This window comes from Podarcis liolepis (assembly GCF_965112155.1).
Source record: "Podarcis liolepis genome assembly, chromosome: 2".
In the NCBI taxonomy this organism is placed as follows: Eukaryota; Metazoa; Chordata; class Lepidosauria; order Squamata; family Lacertidae; genus Podarcis; species Podarcis liolepis.
Genome location: NC_139555.1, coordinates 68,009,438 through 68,032,760, shown reverse-complemented (window position 1 = coordinate 68,032,760; position 23,323 = coordinate 68,009,438). Strand labels below are relative to the sequence as shown.

Genomic DNA, 23,323 nt, shown 5'->3' with positions numbered 1-23,323 from the left:
TAATAGCATAGGATTACAGCTCTTGGCATATTCATTCTCGCCAGTGCTGTAAGTACAAAGGAACACAGGCAGTTGCCTTATACTGAGTCAGACCGCTGGCCTATCTAGCTCAGTATTATTGACACCGATTGGCGCTGGCTTTCTGGGGGTTCAGCCCAACAAAATATGCCCAACCTGGGCACAGCATGGACTCCGCCACTGAGCTTTAGTCCTTCCCACCCTTGCTGGGCCTGCTAAACATCGAGGTAGGGCCAATAGCACATGCTCTGCATGCAGAAGGTCCCAGGTTCAATTCATGGCATTACTAGGAAGGGTTGGGAAACACTCCAGTGTGAAACACTGGGTGGACAATGCCAGTCAGGGAAGATGATGCTGAGCTGGAGGGATGAGAGCTCTGACTCTGTATCAGACAACTTACATTCGACTTACTTAAGTGGACCCATTTAGTACTACCAGCACAAACCTGAGGCCGTGCCTCTTCTTTAAAGGAACAGGCACAAGTAGTATTATATATGCGAGGAAAGGTATCTCTGAACATGTACAAAGTGTTTCCCTCTCACCACTGAGTCACTGCAGTCTGTCCACACACATAGAGAATCAAGGCACAGGCCTCCCTTAAGAGACAGTTAGTGGGGCTCCCATGCAATTCTCTGATGTAGTGCCTCTGCCTTAAATTTTTTTTTGGGGGGGGGAACCTGAAAACTAATAGCAATATTCCTGCACCACTGCCAAATCTTAAAACTACATCTAATTTCTTTTTTAAAAATCTTTTTTATTAAAGATTTTCTTGGGTTACAGAAGTATATAAATCGTCTCTCTTTTCAGATAAAAGAGTCATTCTTAAGGATCAGTTATATTTGATGTGAGACTTTAAAGTTGTATACAGTGTCACTGTCTTTCTTTCTCTCAGGATAAGGATCTCTATCTACATTTGATACAAAGTCCTGCTTAATTCCCCAATCATTTGAAGGTTCCTTCTGCCACCAGTCACTGGTCACCACTTTGAGGTACAAAATCATCTCCATTGACAGTGAACATACTTACCCTGCTCCATTTAAATCTCCATCAACATCATTCCTACTGAGTAACTTCTTCAGTCCTTGTCTTACCATCTTTCAGCTAGGAGCCACGGGAATATTAAACTCACAATGGAAACATTTATCAGGAACATTCTCCAGAGAATGAGGTACATTTAGTTGCAAAATCCGGTCCCCCGGGAAGACTTAAAGCGTATGCTTGTAAAAGACCAGAAAGTGTCTGAGTAGGCAATGCTTGTGCACTTAGTCCTCAGCAATAAACTTGACTGGTACTTCTACATTTTATGGCCACTCTGGTGATTATTGAGGAAAGATCCAACACTTTGTGGGTTTTGTGTGGGTTTGTTTATTCTACGGGCAGAGTTTGATAGAACTTTAGGAAAAAACGTGCTGATGGTAAGAGCAGTTTGACAATGGAACCAATGACCTAGAGGGGTGGGTAGAGATCTCTTACTCAATGAAGGTCTTCAAGCAAAGGGAGCTATCTCTTGGGGATGCTCTAGCTATGGATTATCTGTGTCAAGAAGGGACCCAGACTAGATTGCCCACAAGACCTCATCTGTCCCACCGTTCTTTGATTTATTACACCACCACCACCACATTGAGAGGTCACTTTTCTCCAAGAAGCTCAAGGTGGTCTACATGGTTCTCCCCTTCCCATTTTATCCTCAGAGCAACCCTGTGACGTAGGCTGAGAGACAATGACTAGCCCAAGGTCACCCTGTGGGTCACCCAGGTCCTAGACCAGCATTCTTTCCACTGCACCATAGAATCACAGAATCATCAACTTGTAGAGTTGGAAGGTACCCCAAGGGTCATCTAGTCCAGTCCCCTGCAATGCAGGAATCTCAGCTAAAGCATTCATGACAGATGGCTATCTAACCTCTGCTTAAAAACCTCAGACTGTTCCACTTCCAGAATCTCCTTTCCTGTAACTTAAAGTCATTGGTTTGAGTCCTACCCTCCAGAACAGGAGAAAACAACCTTGCTCCCTCTTCCATGTGACAGCCCTTCAGATATCTGAATATGACTATCATATCTGCTCTCAGTCTCCTCTTTTCCAGGATAACATACCCAGTTCCTCCAACTGTTCCTCATAAGGCTTTGTTTCATATGGGCTCTTGTGTTGTCCTTCTTCCAAGGAGCTCAGAAGCACTCACTGATTGGGCCTTTACACTCAGGAGGTGGGACCCTGGTGTAACTGCGTTATCTGAGTGAGGCTACTTTAGTATGCACGTTCTTTGCCTCCTGGTCCAGCCAGCCAAAGATCAGCTCATTCTAGGAATATAGCTTTGAGGATATAAGTTGGAGCAGCCTGGAAACAGCTGCCAATATGCAATACATCTTGAGCTGATGGGACATGAACAAGGATTTTGGCTGTAAGCCAAAGCATGCCCTGCTATTATGGCAATGATTTATACACAATGGAATTTGAAAAGGAATGAAGGGAGATCCAGTTCCTTCCCTTCTCAGGAGTTCATTCTGCTAAGATTTCTTTAAGCAAGCAAGGTAGAATCTTTTTTTTTTTTACCTGTTCAGTTTGATTAGGAGGATTAAGGTAATGGCGAGTGGGGTGGCATTCCTACCATCACAGAACTCTAGGTGTGAGAGACTCAGAAGTTCATGCAGCTGAATACTAGAGCTTAAGGATTTGTTATACGCTGAATAATATTAGTGTATATTAGTGTAGGAGACAGCTTATCAGCCAATTTATTGATGCTCACATCCATAACTATGAGAAAGAAGAGAAAAATCTCTAGATGCATGCAGCAGTGCACTTTCTTAAGCCCAATGCATTTCAAATTAGGATCTTATTCATAGGCACTTTAAACACAACCAATCCTAATCTTTAGTCTCCTGTGACTCTGATGCAAAGCAGTTCTGTATAGCTAAATAAATACATCACCAGCCCCTGATTCCTAATAGACAAAGGAGCTGAACCCAACACATTTTTAATGCCTCACTGGTCAAACTAGTGGGATTAAGTTTGGCAATCATTGTGCTTACATGATTCAGAGACCATCAGCTTTGCTCCAGTGATACTGCTATGGAGTGGTGACTTCAGAGCAGGGGTCAGCAACCTTTTTCAGCCATGGGCTGGTCCACCGTTCCTTTGACCATGTGGTGGGCTGGACTATATTTTTTGGGTGGAAATGAACGAATTCCTATGCCCCACAAATAACCCAGAGATGCATTTTAAATAAAAGCACACATTCTACTCATGTAAAAACATGCTGATTCCTGGGCTGTCCGTGGGCCACATTGAGAAGGTGATTGGGCCACATCCGGCCCACGGGCCTTAGGTTGCCTACCCCTGCTCCGGAGGAACATAGAGCTCAAACGGACAGTCAAAATTCGCATGCTACTCAGCTCTTGGGAGCACACGTCCTTTCTCAGAAAAAAAACATATCAGCAGCTTTAAACAATAGGAGCTACAATGTAGATCCATTTGCTTGGAGCAGCTCCTATTCCAGTTATAGGAAGCAGTGGCGTAGCGTGGGTTGTCAGCACCCGGGGCAAGGCAAGTAATTTGCGCCCCCTAACCCGTGGATTTGCGCCCCCTAACCCTAACCCCCAGATGTTGCGCCCGGTGCGGCCGGCCCCCCCTGCACCCCCCACGCTACGCCACTGATAGGAAGCTTGATTAAGAGTTATATGTTACTCCAAAACCAGTGTGGCTCCATAGAAACAAACACTAACCTGATGATGAAAGAAACTGATTTGGCAGAGCTTAACCTGGCTCATTCGCCCTAATCTTGAAAAGCATGGGATTGTCGGGATATCTTCCTCAGCCTGTCACACTGCTAGACGTGGGTTGCTGCAGTAACTACCCAATCTTTGCGATGTTGCGTCGACAAGTCACTCCAACCTGTCTAAGCCCGTAATTGCTGGGGCGTGCTGGGGTGAGGTATCTGTATCTTTAACTGTGTGCATTTGCCACTGAAACAGAAAATAAGAACCTCTCGCTCCAGATCTCATTGGGAATCGCCTGTGCATGTGTGTGTGTTTCCCGCTTCTGCCAGCTAATCAGGTGTCATCCCCACTCGATTGATCCTGCCCCGTCTCACATAAATTAGCCACTGTTGCTTCTTGATAATTAAGTTCATTTTGGCAAGGCAGAGAACACTGCTGTGGCCTCAGTCGCGGGAGATAAATAGCTTGTAAGCAGGATGAGAGGTATTACTCTGCTTTGCACAGAACTTGAGTTCGCTCCTCCCCACAGGGCTCTCAAAGCCCACTGCAGAAGCAGCGCTTGTACCTCTAGCCCATTGGCACTTTTCCCCTCTTGAGCTCTGATGCTATGCTTTGGCACAGTCAGATCAAAGAGGGTGAAACTCATTTAGGAACACCGAGGATGCTGTTCATTACTAAGGCAGACCATAGGTCCATCTAGCTGGGTATAGCCCCACAATGAATGGCAATTGCTCACCTGGTGTTCAGACTGGGGACATTTCCAGCCCAACAGTGTGTGTTTGTGTGTGTGTGGGGGGGGTGCTGTGGGTGCCATGGCCCCAGGTGCAATTTTGAGAGGGGGCGCAGGCAGGCGCCCCCGCAGCAGGCTCCTTCATTGGAGCCTGGCTCCATGTCAGAAGGAGCTGTGCCTTGGCTGCAGCACTTGTGCAGCTCCACCCTGAACAAGGGGAGAAGAGCAGGTGAGTGGGCAGCAGTGCTGCTGCCCACCTTCCTCGACCGTGGCACACCTGGCACCTGGCGGCAGCAACTCTTCTGACCTGACAGCAGAGAGCAGAAGAGGCGGTGGCAATGCTGCTGCCCACCCTCCTTGGCTGCGAGGCACCATGTCATGTCTGACCCGGTAGTGGAGAACAAGGGGAGAGTGAGTGGCAAAGCTGCCACCTGCTTTCCTTGGCCACGGCCTGGCCATAGCAGCTCTGCTGCTGAGTCAGGCCTGACCTGACTACGGAGAGGAGGAGAGTGATCAACAGCTTCCCCACCCCTCTCCTACCCTGAACTGTGGCACGTGGGAGGGCACCCTCTGCACTTCACCCCCTTGGGGGTGTGCCCCATGTGCTCGCTCCAGACAGTGTGGGCATATGCTCTGTCGCTGCAGCCCAAGCAGGGATACCAAAGATCGAACCTTCGGCATGCAAAGCAATTGCATTACCACTGAGCTACAACTCTGGGGTGTGACAACTCCCAGAAATGGGAGGAAGCAAGATCTCTTCATGAATTCCAAGTTTTCATTAAGGTGGCACTGTGGCTTAAACCACTGTGCCGCTTGGGCTTGCTGATCGAAAGGTTGGCGGTTCGAATCCCTGCAACGGGGTGAGCACCCGTTGTTCGGTCCCAGCTCCTGCTAACCTAGCAATTCTAAAGCACGCAGTGCAAGTAGATAAATAGGTACCGCTCTGGCGGGAAGGTAAATGGCGTTTCCATGTGCTGCTCTGGTTTCACCAGAAGCGGCTTAGTCATGCTGGCCACATGACCCGGAAAAACTGTCTGTGGAAGTGGACAAAAGCCGGCTCCCTCGGCCTGTAAAGCGAGATGAGTGCTGCAACCCCAGAGTCATTTGCGACCAGACTTAATTGTCAGGGGTCCCTTTACCTTTATTAAGTGATAGTCCTCCAGACCCTTCATTTTGGAGTAGTCCTGCTGGTATACATTTATTTATTCTGGGTTAAAAACTTTTGCAATTGCACAATTGCAGATAAATTTCTTTTAGAACCAACCACAGCTTTAGACGTGGGTGGAATCACCTTCCATGGAAAAATGAATTCCAACATAAGGAGGCAGGAGGAGATCTCAAAGGTGGAACATCTTCTCCATTGTAAAGCATGTGGTGCGAGAGGTGTGAGTATGCATTGGGGTAAGTGAGGCTTGGAAAATGAGGCCTGCTGGAAAATTCCCATCCAGTAATAGATAAATGCTAGTAATAATAATAAGCACGGGAATCTCAGCCATTGGAGATGGAAAAGGCTGATGAGCTCATCCATGACAACTGCCCACCAATGCAGAATAAAGCTGGCTGATCATGTTTCTAGCCTACAGACCATCTGGCTGGCTACAATCCCCCTCCCCTTGCAACCAGCAGCGTTTCCATCTTGCAACTTGCAGAAAAGAGAAAACAATGCAAATTAAAATTCACAATAAAGCAATTAATGCTGCATTCTAGAAGGGAAAAACACAGGGCTTGTAGGGGCTATCATTTTTTGGACTAGTATTCAAGACAAGGGAAACATGGGATTGTGAGCTATACAGAACTTTCCTGAGGGTTCAAGCCTTCCAAGATCAACTCCCACCCCTCTAACCCAAACTCAGTCAACATGAGTTTGGTTCAGCTAAAGAGTTTTTCAGAAAGAAACGGGGTTGAGCGGGGTTTAAAGCAGGCACTTTAGTTAGATTACAAACTGTCTGGCATTGCTGGAGAAACAAGGTTACATTCCTCATAGAAACAAGGTAGACCGCCCTCCCCAACTGTTTAAAACAAAATACAAAAAAAACTTTCCCCCAAAGAGATATAAATAAACCAGCTTGCCAATCTTAAATATTACTAGGCAAACACGATACCTTATAAGGCAAAAACTGTTTTATACAAGTAGCCTTATTATCCCCTCTAAGGGGAAGACAATAAGCAAGCCCTGTGAGTTTTCAGAGGTGGCACTCATTTCATTTGCAATGTGATTTACAAGGCAAGAGTCTTCTTCTTCACCGCCACCATCTATATCACTTTGCATGTCAGAGTGCTTTACAATCCTTGTCACATTTTTCATGCTGTTGTAGATCACAAGTATCTTTATCTACTTGGATGGCTTTAAAAGAGGGTTGACAAGTTCATGGAGGATAAAGCTATCAATGGCTAATAGCCATGATGGCTATACTCTGCCTCCATGGTCAAAGGCAGCAATGCTTCTGAATGCCAGTTGCTGGAAACTGCAGCAGAGAAGAGTGCTCTTGTGCTCAAATCCTGCTTGTGGTTGACCACTGTGAGAACAGGATGCTGGACTAGATGGTCCATGGGCAGCATCCAGCAGGGCTCCTCTTACATTCTTATACATTTGGGAAATAGAGGCTGAGAGACAACAACTCGCAAAAGGCCATCCGATGAGCCTACTAATGTTAATGGGATTTGAGCCCAGATCACCCCGGTAGAATGCCATCGCTCCAGCAAAACCAAACTAGATTTCCCTGCTGATACTTCATTATGCACACAAAATGGAGTGAGAAGGCAACAGTTACATATACACAGGAATGAATGGGAATTGAGGTCCAATGACTGTTCATCATGGTAAAATCAGGGGATTGCGCAATGCTAAGAAATATTGTAAAAACACCTCCCCCCTTGCACTGAGTGTTTTGCTTGGACACAAGCAGAAGTAACATCTCAGGTCACTGCAGCGGAATGGTAAGGTGCAGGTTTCCAACAAAACAAATACTCAACCTCCCAACCTCAACCTCCCAACCAGGTGCCATATGGAGTCCCATCTGCGGAGTTAACAGCTTGAACCCTGTGTAGGGCAGTGACAGTGTAGCCCCTGTGCAGATCTGACAATAATGCCAGCTGCTCTGGCCTCTGGACAAAGAAGATACTCTGGCTGTCTCTGGTTCTTGCAAAGACATTCAGAAGTTAGAATCACTGAGCTCTTTATTTGCATTGCTCTGCTGAATATACAAACAATCTCTCTCTCTCTCTCACCCACCCACCCACCCACCCACCCACACCATGTTAAGAGACTCCCAGAAAAAGGTTTTGAGAAAATAGTCACATACTCCAGGCCAAATTCAGGGCCAGTCCTGTCATTAGGCAGAGTGAGGTGACTGTGTCAGGCAACAAATGCTAGAATGGGGGACAGTGTAGAAAGCCTCCTGGCTGTACCCTAATTCTGGGGGACGGAGCTGTGTGTTGTGTGTGCCACAGGACCTGACTTGGACCCTTATAACTGCTGCCCTCAGGTGTGGTGGAAGACAGAATCCTATTGCCGATATTGAAATTAAGATTCAACAGTCAGTTTATGAAATTAGGTTGGGTGTGTGCCATCTTGTCCTTCATCTCAGGTAGCAAAATGTACAGTGGTACCTCGGGTTACAGACGCTTCAGGTTACAGACGCTTCAGGTTACAGACTCCACTAACCCAGAAATAGTTCAGGTTAAGAACTTTGCTTCAGGATGAGAACAGAAATCATGCAGTGGCAGCGGGAGGTCCCATTAGCTAAAGTGGTGCCTCAGGTTAAGAACAGTTTCAGGTTAAGAATGGACCTCCAGAACGAATTAAGTTCTTAACCCAAGGTACCACTGTATTGTGCTGGCCCTGGACTAACTAGATGTGACTTAAGTGAATCTGTATTTAACATGCAGGTCTTTTACAAGATGCATACAGCACCAGTTGGGTAGGTAGGGGTTGATCATTAACAGGATCACAGCTGGTGCAGGTGAAATTTTTAACACTTTCCTCCCTTACTGCAGTCTTGGGGAACCCCCTTCCTCCAAAGCTGTTATTTGCTTTGGGAAGGAAGCTTTTGTTGGTGTCAGCAGGAGGATTTCCCCTCAGATAAATACTAGCTTAAGGGGAGAGGTTTTCCTTAAGAGAAAGAGAAGAAAGGGTTTAATTCTCCCTCCACGCCTGCTGGGAATGCAAAGATAAGTTTAACAGTCACATCAGGTTAGGCCCTCAAAGACCACACACACCTAGAATACAGTGGTACCTCGGGTTACATACGCTTCAGGTTACATACGCTTCAGGTTACAGTCTCCTCTAACCCAGAAATATTACCTCGGGTTAAGAACTTTGCTTCAGGATGAGAACAGAAATCGTGCTCCGGCGGTGTGGTGGCAGCGGGAGGCCCCATTAGCTAACGTGGTGCTTCAGGTTAAGAACAGTTTCAGGTTAAGTACAGACCTCCAGAATGAATTAAGTTCTTAACCCAAGGTACCACTGTAATTTGCTGCAAGTATGGAAAGAGGAAACTGCTGTCATTGATTTCCCAGGTCATATAGTTGTGGCAAAACAGGTACATGTGCCACATTTTGCAAGTGATGAGGTCCTTATGGTTTTTCCAACGGGGAGGTAAATTACATCAAAAAGCATCCTGCACAAAGAAGCCTTCAGATGTAAAAAGTTTCTAAACACACACCACCTGCATCAAAAAGTGTGGAGTCCACATTATATCCCAAGCACAGTTTTTCTCTCTCATATACATATGTCCTTTCTCTCTTTCTCATGCAAACACACATGCACAGACATCCTTACTGTCATGCACAGGCCACCAGGCTCTCCTTATAATAATTGTATTCTCTGCCTCAAAATATATATTCTTTTCCAACAATGCAATTCCCTCTCTTTCACCCACCCACACAGAGTCTACCAAAAGCCATATGTTCAGGCTCTCTCACATAAAACGGACACGTATAGAGACATACACACCCACAGTTTCTCCCACGCCGATTACCTCAAGCACAGCAAGCTCTCTTCCTCCCCCACAATTTGTAAAGAAAGAGACCCTCTCTCATTCCCTTCCTCTGTTTAGAATTGCTCCACTGTCTCCTAAGCTTCATTTTGCGTGTGTCTGCGCATACATGGATTAAGGCCACTAAAATTCCAAAATGGGGGGGGGGGCAGGGGAAGAGCATGAAGGTGCATGTGAAGGAGTAGCTTTAGGGTCAATTCACAGGACCATCAGGCAAATGGTGATGGGTGGAAACCATCACAAAATTCCTAGTGATCGTTGATCCCTGCCTGTGGCTTTTATGCAATGCGAAGGTACCATCACACCAGGATGGTATGTTTCACATTCTGCCACAGATTCCTATTGAGAGTGGTTTTCAGTGTGGTGTAAAATCAATATAAAATTGTGTCAATGCTGATGCCTGTGCATGAACAGTTCATCCTGGGTGGACAACCCACCTTTGAACTATCTCAAATGGATTTCTTTCAGCCACCACATGCACAATGGCTGTGCAAATTAACCTTTGTAAAAACTGGAAATCCAGGATGATGTGAAAATCTGCACTTTGGGGTTGGACTAGATAGCCACCAAGGTTCCTTCCAGCTCTAAAATCCCATGATTCTATAACCTCACGACATTCTGTGAGCCTTTGAGCCCAGCTAAATAGGGCTCATAAGAGTGAGAAGCACCATTTGGTCAAACTGCACAAGTTGCAAAATGGTGTGGGAGGAGAGACTCCATTTGGAAACCAGCCCCACAGTGGTCTGGGTCTAATCTTTAATCTCCAAGGAACCACCAGTAATGTGGCCTTCAGCACCTGCCCAGACTTCTTAAGGAATCTTTCATCCCGGTGCTCTAGGAAGAGAGCTTAAGAAGCCAGAAAGATTTGAATTTTCAGCATAGGTAGATGTGAGGTTGTTTGGCCCACCGCATTGCACCAAACACCAAGTTCAGCAAAAAGTTACAAAGGAGAAAGGCAATAAGTACTATGCCTATACTACAAATGTTCAACTACCATACCAAAACATGTTAATTTGGCAAACCACCTTGTAGAATTATTTTTTGTTTTGTTCGAAGGACAGGTCTGTCCAACCACCAACAGATGCACTCTCCGTAAGAGAGTGTCTTGCAAGTGAGTGAGTCCGTCCTTGTCCTTCTCTTTAACAGGATGGGCAGAATAGGAAAAACAAATTCTTGACCCACTTGGACCTGGATGCAGGCTCCCTCTTTTAGAAAGAAGACTAGTTAAGTTCATCTCTTTAATCCACGGCTGACTGGTTCCTTTGAATTTGCCTTATTTCAGCTGCCACAGCTGTTGCCCATCTAGTGCTACTGTCCCCAGTACAGAGGAGTTGCTGGAAATCATAAGAGGGGAGGGTGCTGCTGTGCTCAGGTACTGCTTGTGCGCTTCACATGGAAATCTAGCTGGCCACCATGAGAACAGAATGCTGGACTAGATGGATAACTGGACTGATCTGGCAGGGCTATTCTTAAATAAATTTTAATCTTCCCTCTATGCACCTTAATTCAGCCACTAATGAGAAGTGATCAGCCTGATTCTCTACAGACAGAAGTTAAAGGATGGTAAATGAAACAAAGACACAATCAACTACTTTTGGAAAGAGTCACCAGCCAAGCTGTGACTAGTGTTTGTGGCTTGCATCACATGAGTAATGTAGGATGAGACTATATTAAATAAGCTTGCTTTGTTTACATTTTGGGAGACAAGCATATGGCCAGGTGTGATGGAGCCATAATGTGTATTTAATAATGTATCCAGGTGGTGGTATATAGAAATACAAACACACATGCATGTAAGTGGTGCATTAAGAGTGGAGATTCTGCATTGTCAAACAGGATGTGTAACAGAGAAACTATTACAGAAACTACGCCAAATAAATGATTATATTATATCTGAAGGCAGCCCTGTTCAGGGAAGTTTTTAATATTTAATGCTGTACTTTTTTAACATTTGATTGGGAGCCGCCCAGAGTAGCTGGGGAAACTCAGCCAGATGGGCGGGATATAAATAATAAATTGTTGTTGTTGTTGTTGTTGTTGTTGTTATATGGTGTGTGTGTGTGTGTGTGTGTGTGTGTGTGTAAAAGAGAGAGGGAGAGAGAAGGAGAATTGAGGCAGGTGGAAGATGGAGCTAGAGACATGATCCTTAGTTTAAGTAAGGACTCACTAGGCTCAGCTCCAAATCCCATATTCAGTGCTGGGGCTGAAGCTCTAGAAGATGTAATTAAGGAGAGAGGGTCTCTGAGCATGAACAGAACACAAAACCACAACTGATGTTACAGCAACTGCTGACAAGTGCATGCACAGAAAACCAATGTGGGTGCATGAAAAGCTGAAGCGTAAGTGTCAGCACTTGCTATCACGTCAGAACCAGCTCTAAGAGACCACAGGCCCCCTCTGCATCTCCAGAATTACAGGGGAAGGACTTCTAGACTAGAAAGTAGAGATTCCAGGTAGGTTTGATCCTCAGGACTTCTCCCCACACCCCAAAAAATTAAGAGTGGTAAGCCAGAGTTTCACAAGTGACACAAGGATCCTATACAGTGCCCAGATGCCAAATGGTGCCCGATAACAGCAAAAGTGGCTAATGGCATATCACACACATTCCAAGAGTGGTGCATGACATGTCAGAGTGAGTGGGAGAAAGATGTATGCAGCATTATATAAAAACAGCAGTTGTATACCTCCTGCAAATTATGCACCACAGGACATGTGAGGAAGCATGCATGAGAGAATTTAAAACGATGCAAAGGAGTTAGGTGTTAGATCAGGTTATATTAACTGACTTTGACACTGGAGGTACATGGAGTGTCCCTGCGCATTGGAAGCCACAGAAAACAGGATGTGCATGACTGAGATGTGCAGCATTGCATTCTATGGGACTACATGCACACAAAATGTAACACATCTGTGTTGTATGGCAGCTGTGTTCATAGGATGTCATTTGTTGTGCACCGTGTGGAACAATGGCATCTTGATGTTGAAGAGAGGGGGGCTGAAATGGTTGAAGAATTATGTCTGCATTAGATGTGCATTTGTGAGATGTTTCTTTTTTCAAGGAAATTATGCAGAGGATTATGTGTGCTGGGGGAAAGAACTAGGCGAAATAAAATGGAACAAGCAGCCCGGAGAGAGTGAGAAAGACTGGAGAGATATAGCTAGGGATGTTTCTGCTTGATATTGTGAGTCAAATGTATGATTTAATGGACATTTTCATAAGTGTTGCTTGCATCATTTTTTCATTTTTTTCAAAAAAAGAAAAGTCTCAAAGGTTATTTAAGTGTCATGTGTGTGAAAATTGCCCTTCTGTGAATGTGCACAAACACATTCCACACACTTTTAATTCCCTGGAATTAAAACGACCTAGTCCAATTAACCTGAATGCATCTAAATGGGAACCTGGGCTTAAGCGGATTCCTAGGGATCAGTCTCTGCAAAGTGTTTGTAATGCCTGCGTGTGTCCGAGATACACAGTGTGTAAAAAACTGCGTGCGTGCATGTTTATGTGTGGAAAGAGAATCCTTTGCTGGTTAGCATATCTGCCTTCTGGGGCTGTTGGTTCTGGCACCTGGTGCATTTAGCCAGGAACTCCGGCAGCCCTCCTTGCCCAGGGGATGAATGAATGCAGCCCGTCGAGTTTGCCCTGCCTTTGCACGCTTTACCGCCCTCCGCTGAGTTTCTAAAGATCCCGAAGAGGGAAAGCAGAGCGGAGCTGCGGCTGTACCAACCGCTAGCAGAGGAGCCCCAGCTGCTTCGGGAAGGACATGCAAGGGACCCAGCCCGAGTTAAGGGCGCGGGGAGACCACCAACCACAGGAGTCTTTGGGTTGCCGGCGCAGTAAGGAAGGCAGGCGCAAATCTTTGGCACAGTGACCATGAATCGAAAATCTAACTTGCTTCGGTTCCCACCGGTGGAACTTGAGTGGCCAAGGGTCAAAGTCCCCCTCTGGAAGCCTGTCGGAGAGGTGAGTGGGGAAAAGAGGAGACTGTCTAATAGACCGAACAGGGGGTACTTGACCCGCTCTTAGCAAATCTTCTTCCTCTTCTTTTTCTTCTTCTCCTTCTCTCGCGCGTTTCCAAATGACACTACACTGACGACCCCGAACCGTGCCCTGCGCCAGCGAGTGGGAGGGAAGCCACGAGAAAACTTGCTTTGCTTTTTATCCCTTCAAGCACACATGGATGGATGCTCCCCAGCCCCGCCGCGACAGAGCGCACACAGAGCCAGAGAGCGAGGAGGGCTCCTCCTGCCCACTCGACCGCTGGAGCTGTGCGGCTGCCTAGCAAACAGAGATCTCCCAGGCAAGGGCAGAGAGCGAGGAACCAACCACTTGGTCGCAATCAGGTGCGACCGCGATCGGCCAGAAGACCATGGAGCTCTGGCGATCATCCCCGGCGGATTTGCTTCACCTGCAAAAGCGGGCAAGGTCCTGGTTCGGTCCGGGTTAGTCTCCTAGCTGGCTAGAAACTGCCTCTGGGGTTGAGACAGAGGCGCACGCAGCCTGTGGGTCAAGTCCCAGAGGCAGGCGATGGGCGCAGAGGGGTTCCGCGGATTCCTGGGAGTTGGCGTAGCGTGGGCGGGTGTGCGCCCACTTGTGGGTTTCTCTTAGCATTTCCTTGAGGTGGGTCTCGTGTACCATGCGCGGGCGTCTCTGGAAGAACGCATGTGTGTATGTGACTTAGCTCGCGTATGGTTTAGCGCCACATGGCACCCCCTCACTCCCAAGTTCACCCCCTTCCCTAGTACCAACCCTCCCGCTCCGACTGGGCGGCGAATAACGCACGGCTGTCCCCAATCTTCTACCCGCGCACCCCACCTTACCCAACCGTCATCCGCACTGCCGAGTTATTAACATGCAGAGCAGGAGACAGGCGGGCGCCCGCGGCTCCGCTCGGACGTTCAGGGCTGGGCAGCGGGCAGAGATCGCCACCTGCCGCGGCGAGTCCCTGAAACCTCCGCTCCGTGGGCGAAGCCCGGAGAGGGCAAATCAGCACTTGGACAGCTCCCTCCGCGAAACCTCCCCGCCTCACACAGCGCGTGCTTCCGGGGAAAGACCCAAAAACAGATCCCAAAACGCAGTGAAGACTGAGGGGAAGGCAGGGGGCAGCTGGCTCCCTAGGCCAACCTTTTCTTTTAAACAGGGTCACGCTCGTAGTTCCTTTCTGAATGTAAGGCAGACGGGGAGACCTAGTAGAGTAGCGCCCCTTGCTGCGCCCACACAGATCCCACCCTCCTTTTCTCGGCTGCAGATAGAGGTGGCTAGAGAAAGAATACCCCACCGGCTACCGAGGACCCACCGAGTTCCCTAAGACTACCACCCGCGATCTTCGCGGTTCCTCCTCAGCCCCTGCGGTATCCCGTTTTCCCCTCCGCGCCCGGGGAGCTGTCCCTTCAGCACCACGCCACCTGTCCCTCCCAGACGGGCTCACTCACCAGCGGCGCTCCAGAAGCCCGTGGCCAGCTGCGGAGAGGTGCTGCTCTCTCAAGTCCTGCGCGCAAAGCCCGCCTCCTGTCTCTTTCCCGCAGCCTGACGACGGCACCTCTCGAATCACTCCTCTCAAACCCTGACGCGCCTGCCCGTCTCTCCCCGCGCTCCTTGACAGAGTGGGTCGGCTCACGCTCAGGTTCCTACAGGCGGAACCTTCCTCTGCCTCCTCTGCTTGGGAACCAACGCGTGTCTTTCTCTCCCCCCTCCCCCACCCGCCTCACTACCTTCTTCGACAGTGTTTACCCAAAGGAGGGCTTTCCTCCTTCTCCCTATTCACCCCTCCCAACCTTCTCACCACAAATGCATCGCGGCTCTGTCTTGACCTTCCAAGCATCGTCCCCTAATGAGCTACTTTATTATTCCTGTCATCTCCACCCATCTGGCTGACTAATATTAATCACGCTCCGATGCGAGAAGCAAAAACAGCGTCTACCTCGTACTGGGTGGTTACTTTGCTCACCCCTGCTGGTCCAGCAATTAGGTGCTGAGAAGAAAGGAGGGGGCATCATGATCTGGCAGGAACCTCTTATGGGGGAAGGACCATCAGTTTATCTTCGGTGTTGGATAACAGTGTAGAGAGCTGGTAGAATTCAACTGTTCCAGCGACTAAAGTACCAAGGTAAACCCTAGTCTCTTTACAAACGGTAAACACTGAGTGCAAAAATGGCTTTGTATTGGGAAAATACTCCTGGAAAGAAAGAGAAAGAAAGAAAAAAGGAGGCAGGGGAGAAACAAGCTACTTGGTTGGATTTAGGAAGCCTGCTAGTGATTTTAAAGAAAAACAAAGATCTCATTTAGGATAAAACAGAAAGAAAGGAAGGGGGAAGGTTCCAAGGAAATGAAACGATTCAGAGTTGGTATTCTACTCCTTGAATCACTTGATTCAAATAAACCTACCAAACAAGACACAACTCTTTCCAAACAGGAAAGAGTGCATTCCGTCCATTTAAATTCAAGGTGCTATCTGGACATTTAAAATGGGAAGCCAATGAGTTCCTGTTGATGCTGGATTTGAATGTAGGAAATTGGATTAAGTCCCAGTTCAACAGGGTTCACTGGATGGATTTGGGCATGCCATTATCTTTCAATCTCAGTTTCCAATCTGTACAACTGGAATAGTAATAAATGCTCACATTATAATAGGGTTATTATAAGAAGGCAAATGCAGAACATTCACCATGGAAAGTGCTATGTAAGTAATTTCAGACCATTTTCTTTACTGCGGGGTTATTCATTCCCTCTTACTAAAAGGCTAACAAGGCGTTTGGCCACACTGGGATGCACAGAAGTCTTCTATAGCAGCTGTAAAATGAGCATAGGAGCATAAGAAACTATCTCATACCAAGTCAAGCCATTGGTCTATCTAGCTCAGTATTATCTACACTGACTGACAGCATCTCTCCAGGGTTTCAGACAGGGGTCTCTCCCAGCTCTAGCCAGAGATACCTGGGGCTTTATGCATACACTGAGCTATGTCCCTTCCTCACCTCCAAAGGCAACTTCAATAGCACATGCAGTGGTATAGGTTGGGCTCCACTATGCATTGCTGGCGCTAACAGGAGGGAGAAGGTTGAGGTTTAGGGAGTTTGAGGCTGTGCAGGCATGTAATGGCAACAGCATGCAATTGGCTTCACTGCGTCCTGCCATACTGTCACCAAATTCGGAATCATACTGGATTTTAGAAGGGCCAATATAGAGATCTTGACATGGGCTCATTCTGCATACCAGGAACCCCTAGACAGCAAGAGCCATAGCTTCAATTGTGGCTTTTATCAACAACAGCGTACTTAGCATAAATATGTGTCTACTTCCACACACAAAGTGAGATCTAAAACAACACTTCCAAGTCCCTAGACTGTTAAGCAGGCACAAACAAAGATTTACTTTGCCAGAGGTGTCTGGATAGAAAAGAACCCATGGTATTACATGTGCAATCCATTCCATATTGCTATCTGTACAGAACACAAAGTGAGATGCTACAACCTCTGAACAAAAACAGCTTTCAAATCCTAGGATCAGCAGATCCTGGCTCAATGAGACAGAATATAAGCCACATCTTTCTGTCTGGCTATTCTCAGTATCCCATCAAATGAGCAACCCTTTATTTCTATAGTAATTCTTTCCATGTGGCTGCTGTCAAAGGTTGCCACCGATGTGTTCCACCGAATGAAGAAGCAGCTTTAATTGCTCATGCAAAAGTGGTACTATGGAAAACTCTTTCTGGAGTGTTCATGGTGCCATCATGACAAAATTGTGGAGAATACGCCTTGCCTGCCCAATTAAATGGGAAACATTCTCTCACTGCCCTTACTCCCTGTCCTCAACATTCCTGATAAATCAACTCCCAAATCTTGCTGTTCCGTTACGGACCATCTGGAATAGTGTCTTACAATCAATAGATTATTTTCCAAACTTTGAATAATCAAAGTTACATTAGGCAAGAAAGGTATGCAGCCTTTGGATCTCCCACACTAGTTTTCTGACAATTAATCCATAGAGTATCATCTCCTCATGTCTATGAGCTGAGCCAAGTGAACTACATTGATCAATTCAGTTATGTTAATACAAAAGCACCGTCAAGCACAGCAGCAGAATCCTGGATAACATGATTCTAGTTTTCTCTCCCTCCAACACCAAACAAAAAGTTTTAAAGCAAGATTTTCAGTTTGCACAAAATATAAATAAATAAAATATGATGAGGATGATGAGGATGATTCTGTTCATCCCCTTCAATAATTCTGACAAGTTGTATAGCTTCCCATTAATATTTGAGTTTGACATTTCTATTACAGAGCATGGCTACAATCCAACTTACGAACAAAAACACATGAATTAACCAGCCTTTATACCAGCCTCTGTTGGTCTGCCTTCCCTGGCCCTATGCTTCCCTCCCTAAATTTATATCCCAACTGACTGCACAGAAAATGTTATATACATGCTAGTCCTTTTATATTTAAAACCCATCATCCTCTGAACAGCCACACCGCTGAGTCACTGTGATGAAATACGGCTGTTCTGTACTTTACAATGATTTATACTAGATATTCCCAAGCTTTAATTTTTATTTACTAGCGGAACTAACAACTTGCTGGAAGGCCCATATTTCAGATGCTTTTAATGATCCATGGCCCTGCCTTAGACACTGGGAGCTAATCAGTAAAGCTAATGACAATGTGGGGATCCTTTTTTTAAAAAAAATGTGGACAGAATTAAAATGTCAAAGAAAGCAAATCTGTTGATAAAGAGGGAATGATGTTTATACATTGACCTGCTGTGTTCCCACATGTCATTTAATTTGCATTTCACTACAACAGATAAAAAACCCAGTGAGTGCATTTGCCAAGGCCAGGAGATTACCTTACAGACTCAGCAATCACATCACTACAATGCATTATTTGAGATAAGCTATGTGCATTTGTGTGTGTGCGTACATTTCTGATCATTTGAGCTTGTGAGCAAGGATGCAGACCTGAAGATCTGTAAATGCAGGTCTCTGCTTGTTCCCATGTAACAGGGTGTGTCCTTGTGAGAGTGCATGATGATGTGAGTGCCTGTTTACATTATTTGTGAGAAATGGACGTACTCTGAAGGAGCATCTCCACCCCCATCGTTCTGCCCGGACGCTGAGGTCCAGCGCCGAGGGCCTTCTGGTGGTTCCCTCACTGTGAGAAGCAAAGCTACAGGGAACCAGGCAGAGGGCCTTCTCGGTAGTGGCGCCCGCCTTGTGGAACGCCCTCCCATCAGATGTCAAAGAGATAAACAACTACCTGACATTCAGAAGACATCTTAAGGCAGCCCTGTTCAGAGAAGTTTTAATGTATAACAAATTAGTGTATTTTTGGTCTTTGTGGAAGCCACCAAGAGTGGCTGGGGAAACCCAGCCAGATGGGCGGGGTACAAATAATAATAATAATAATAATAATAATAATAATAATAATAATAATAATAATTACTCTATTCGTATCTTGGTTTTTGAACAGCTTAGTTCCCGAATGTTTTGGCTCCTGGTTTGCTAGCTATTTTTGGAAGCTGAACATCCGATGGAGATTCCTGCAGCCAATCAGAAGCCACAATTTGGTTTTTGAACATTTTGGAAGTCGAACGGACTTCTGGAATGAATTCTGTTCAACTTCCAAGGTATGACTGTACAGTGGTGCCTCGCAAGACGAAATTAATCCGTTCTGCGAGTCTCTTCGTCTAGCGGTTTTTTCGTCTTGAGAAGCAACCCTATTAGCGGCTTAGCGGCTTAGCGCTATTAGCGGTTTAGCGGCTATTAAAGGCTTAGTGGCTATTAAAGGCTTAGCGGATTAGCGGCTAAAAGGCTATTAGCAGCTTAGCGGCTTAGAAAAAAGGGGGGGGGGAAAGCGGGAAAAAATCGGAACACTCGCAAGACGTTTTCGTCTTGCAAAGCAAGCCCATAGGGAAAATCGTCCTGCGAAGCAGCTCAAAAACGGAAAACCCTTTCGTCTAGCGGGTTTTCCGTCTTGCGAGGCATTCGTCTTGGGGGGCACCACTGTATATGGTTTTTATACTTTGACTGACAAAATGACCATCACTATGATGGCCTCTCTGTGTGAAGGAAATCCTGCATATGGCAGATAAAGTATTGCACAAAGAAAAACATTATATCCTCCCATGTACCTGTTTGGAGTGTAGGCACCTAGTGGCAAGGATAATGGCAGATTTTCCAGTGGGAAGGCTTCTTATTGCTGCATGCTGAAGACCTGTGGAGAAGCAGAGCTGTTGCATCTACCTATGGGAGGTGGGGATGGTATTCTGAGTGGGAGTAATGGGTGGGTATGTTGTTGGCCAAGGGCTAGCTGGGAAGGGACAGGGTGAGGAAAGGGCTCTATGGTGCTCTGGGGCATCTTACCCACACAGGCAGGCTGGATGTACATGCTGGAAGGATTAGAGCATGCCATTCATGTTTAATAAGCTATTGTAAATGCCATATCTTAACATGACACGAGGAACACAGACAACATCATATGCCATTTGGAAACAAGTCTTAAATTCACTGCCTGATTCCAAGGAATGTGCACAGATTGCTTACAATATCTGCTTTTCCCAGGCGCCATCTGTGACCCAAATCAAAATACACTCAGTTAATTGATGGATTAATCCAAGAAACAAACTTCAGTTCTTTATGATGAAGTGCTTACTAATTTGTAGTACAACATGAATAACATTGTGGTCGTCGTAGTTGTTGTGGTTGCAGTGTACTTTGTGAATCTAAAGTATCATGCACACTGATGGCCCTATATTAATGTAGTAGTAGGCATGTATGCATGTGTAAATATATACATTTGTGGTATATATTGTTGATGCAAACAGAGTATGCTACCAATATGCTACTGTGTTTTATGATATCCTTTGTTGAGTAAAACAGTTCCCGAGCCCCCAAGAGGCAGTTCACTCAGTGTCAGGAGTGGGTGTAATTGAGTGATAGACCTGGGAGTCTTTGACTTTCCTCACTAGCATTGTATGTAGTCCCAAGAGCACAGAGGATTGTGCTAAAAGGCAGGCCAGGACTGGAGCAGGCTTCTATCTCCCCACTCCCCAAATGGCTTTCCCTCTGACTCTGCAAAAAGCTGCTGGTTCAAGCTGGCTTTTAGATATGATCCAAATCCAAATAGCTGCTGAGGTGCATGCCAATGCCTTGTGCTAGCCTGGTGCAATTTCAGACTTTTCCACAGTTTGAACAGGTGACTCTCATCTCATATCAGAAACTGCCTTTGGAAGTCCCTCCAGTTTCAAAAGCAGTTTTCTATACAGCAGAGCAGACTACTGCTAAAAGAAAAGGCAAGTCTAAAGCCCCCTTGGGCTCGTGCAACTTGTTTCACGGTTCTTTGGATCCTGGCTTCTATTCATCACCCACTCATTTATTCATACAATTTATATCCCACCTATTCCCCACAGGGCTCAAGGAAGCTCTTACCCAGAAACTCACAGTACCTTCAGTATAGATATAAAAAACAAAACCAAATCACATTCCCTGCTTTTCTCAGCAGGGAAATTGGCTGCTCTTCTTTCATGTAAGGGGCTTCCAGTTCCAACCTTCTGCCTTGGCATAATCATTACCTGAGACTTCTACTTAGAATGTGTCTGCATCAGTACATGCTGTCACTTTCCATCTCACTACTTCCTAGTTTGCCTCCTCATCACTCTCCTCTTTGTTCCTGGACTGCTCTTTGCACATGTGCAGCATGCTTGCATAAGATCCAGGGGAGGAATGACAAGGGATACAACATAACAAGGGGGAAATGTGATGCTTGAGGCAGCAAGCGAAGGTTCCTGCTTGACAGTGGGCACTGCAGCATTTCAAGGCACCTATTTGCAAGTACAGTGGTACCTCGGGTTAAGTACTTAATTCATTCCGGAGGTCCGTACTTAACCTGAAACTGGTCTTAACCTGAAGCACCACTTTAGCTAATGGGGCTTCCTGCTGCCGCTGCGCTGCTGGAGCACGATTTCTGTTTTCATCCTGAAGCAAAGTTCTTAACCTGAAGCACTATTTCTGGGTTAGCGGAGGCTGTAACCTGAAGCGTATGTAACCTGAAGCGTATGTAACCCGAGGTACCACTGTAGAGTCAAGCATGGGTAGATATTGGAAATCAAGCCTTGTGAGGAAAAGTTGAGGGGGTTGGGTATATTTAGCCTGGAAAAGAGGAGTCTGAGAGGGGATAGGATAGCTGTCCTCAAATACTGTACCTAAAGGGCTGTCACATGGAAGATGGAGCAAGCTGAACCCTAACCAAGTGCTTCAAGGTACAAGAAAGAAGATTCTGACTAAACACCAGCAAGAACTTTCTGACTGGTGGTAACACCTGTTCGACAATGGAATGGAAGGTGGTGGACTCTCATGTGAAGTTTTTAAGCAGAGGTTGGATGGCCAGCTGTCATGGATGCTTTAGTTGTGATTCCTGCATTGAAAGGGACCGGACTAGAAGACCTTTGGGATCCCTTCCAACTCTACAATTTGATGATTCAAGCTTGCCAGCTCATTTGACAAGCAAAAGCACAACAGAATCTCTGCCCGGACTTGGCATAAAATTAATGGCGAAGTGGGAATGTTAGTAGTTCATGGGGAAAAGGTTGGAAACTGAGCTCTTGTTAAGGACACCATTGAGATGAAGTGAAATATGTTTTCTCAAACATCCCAGACACAGACATACCACAGCAGTAAATAATTTGTTAGTCATCTATCAGCCAGTTTTGTATGAGAAATCTATGATATGGAGAAAAGGCTACTCTGTAATAAAGAAGAAGGAGCTAGTGATCATATTTATTTTTCTAGGGCAGGCAAGAGGGAGATGAGAAAAAGGACTCCATCAGCTAGTGCTGTAACCTCAGGCTTGCCAACATCTCAATTCTCTACCTTCAGCCAATGATACCGTTGCTGCTGGAGCATTTTGCTTAATGACAGGTGCCTATGGCATGGCTGAGTAGGTAGAGCAATCAGTGGGCAATGAAAGCATTGATCCTGCTGGTAATGGTTGAAGACTCGAAGCATTCATGGTGATGTGCACTCGTGAAGGGGGGATTGTTAAAACTGGGGAAGGGTCTCAGCACTGCACAGTATCTAAGAGTACTACTGCCACTTCACTACTGTACCTCCCTCTCTGGCTATCAGGCTGAACTGTCAGAAAACATCAGTCTAACAAAGGCTATAATCTTCCTGAACTAGCGAATCAGTGTCAGAACAGTTAGTGCTCAGAGGCAATAGGAGAAACTTTGGAGGGGGCGGGGGGAGAGAAAAAGGAGGAGGACCAGAGATGGGGTTCCATTTTGCACACACTTAATGGAACAGAAATAGCACAGAAAGAAGCTAATCACAGGGACAAGTGGGGGAATGATCTTGCAATTACCTGCTCTGTCAGTTTCCCAGACACATTAGGGGCTGTTGGCAAAAAAATCTCTCTGGCTCTCTCTTAATTTTTTAAAACACTCTTAAATGCCATCTCCTTCCTCTGTCCCAGGAGCAGGCACTGTCGGAGCAGCTGTGCAGGGAAATGTGACCTTGGCAGAGTTGGGGAATGGGTTAGAGGCAAGTTGGCCAGGGAAGGAAGCAGCAACAAGAAGAAACAGGATGAGGGTTGTGCCACTCAGGATTGGATTATGTTAAGTTTGCATCCCATTGGCCAAACACTTTCAAAATGCGGGTTTGGTCACAGTGTACAAAGGGAGCCTCCCTCAATTGAAAAGAAAAGGGGCTGAAGTGAGAACCACCTGGTTATGTAACTCTCATTGGTGACAGGCAGGCTTATGCAAGAGACCAGTGCCCTCTGACTTTCTGAGCCTTTGCAAAATGTGAGCATCTTGGTGACCCTGCAAAATGCTTTAGAATTCAGATGGATTGCTGCCTTGAATTCCCGAC

The 23,323-nt window shown here is 46.2% G+C and overlaps 1 protein-coding gene across 4 annotated transcripts in view; it reads right to left on the bottom strand.

The window, feature by feature from the left end:
* Positions 1 to 23,323, bottom strand: part of CPLX2 (complexin 2) — a 128,998-nt gene that overhangs the window by 21,271 nt on the left and 84,404 nt on the right. The window contains exon 1 of one of the 4 annotated variants that reach the window (XM_083488571.1): positions 15,242 to 15,345. The exons of 2 other annotated variants lie outside the window; for them this stretch is intronic. The gene's annotated coding sequence lies outside the window, so the exon portion shown is untranslated. Of the gene's footprint in view, positions 1 to 14,891; positions 15,212 to 15,241; positions 15,346 to 23,323 lie in introns of those variants that run through there. One more of the 4 variants, XM_083488568.1, reaches the window with a different exon arrangement.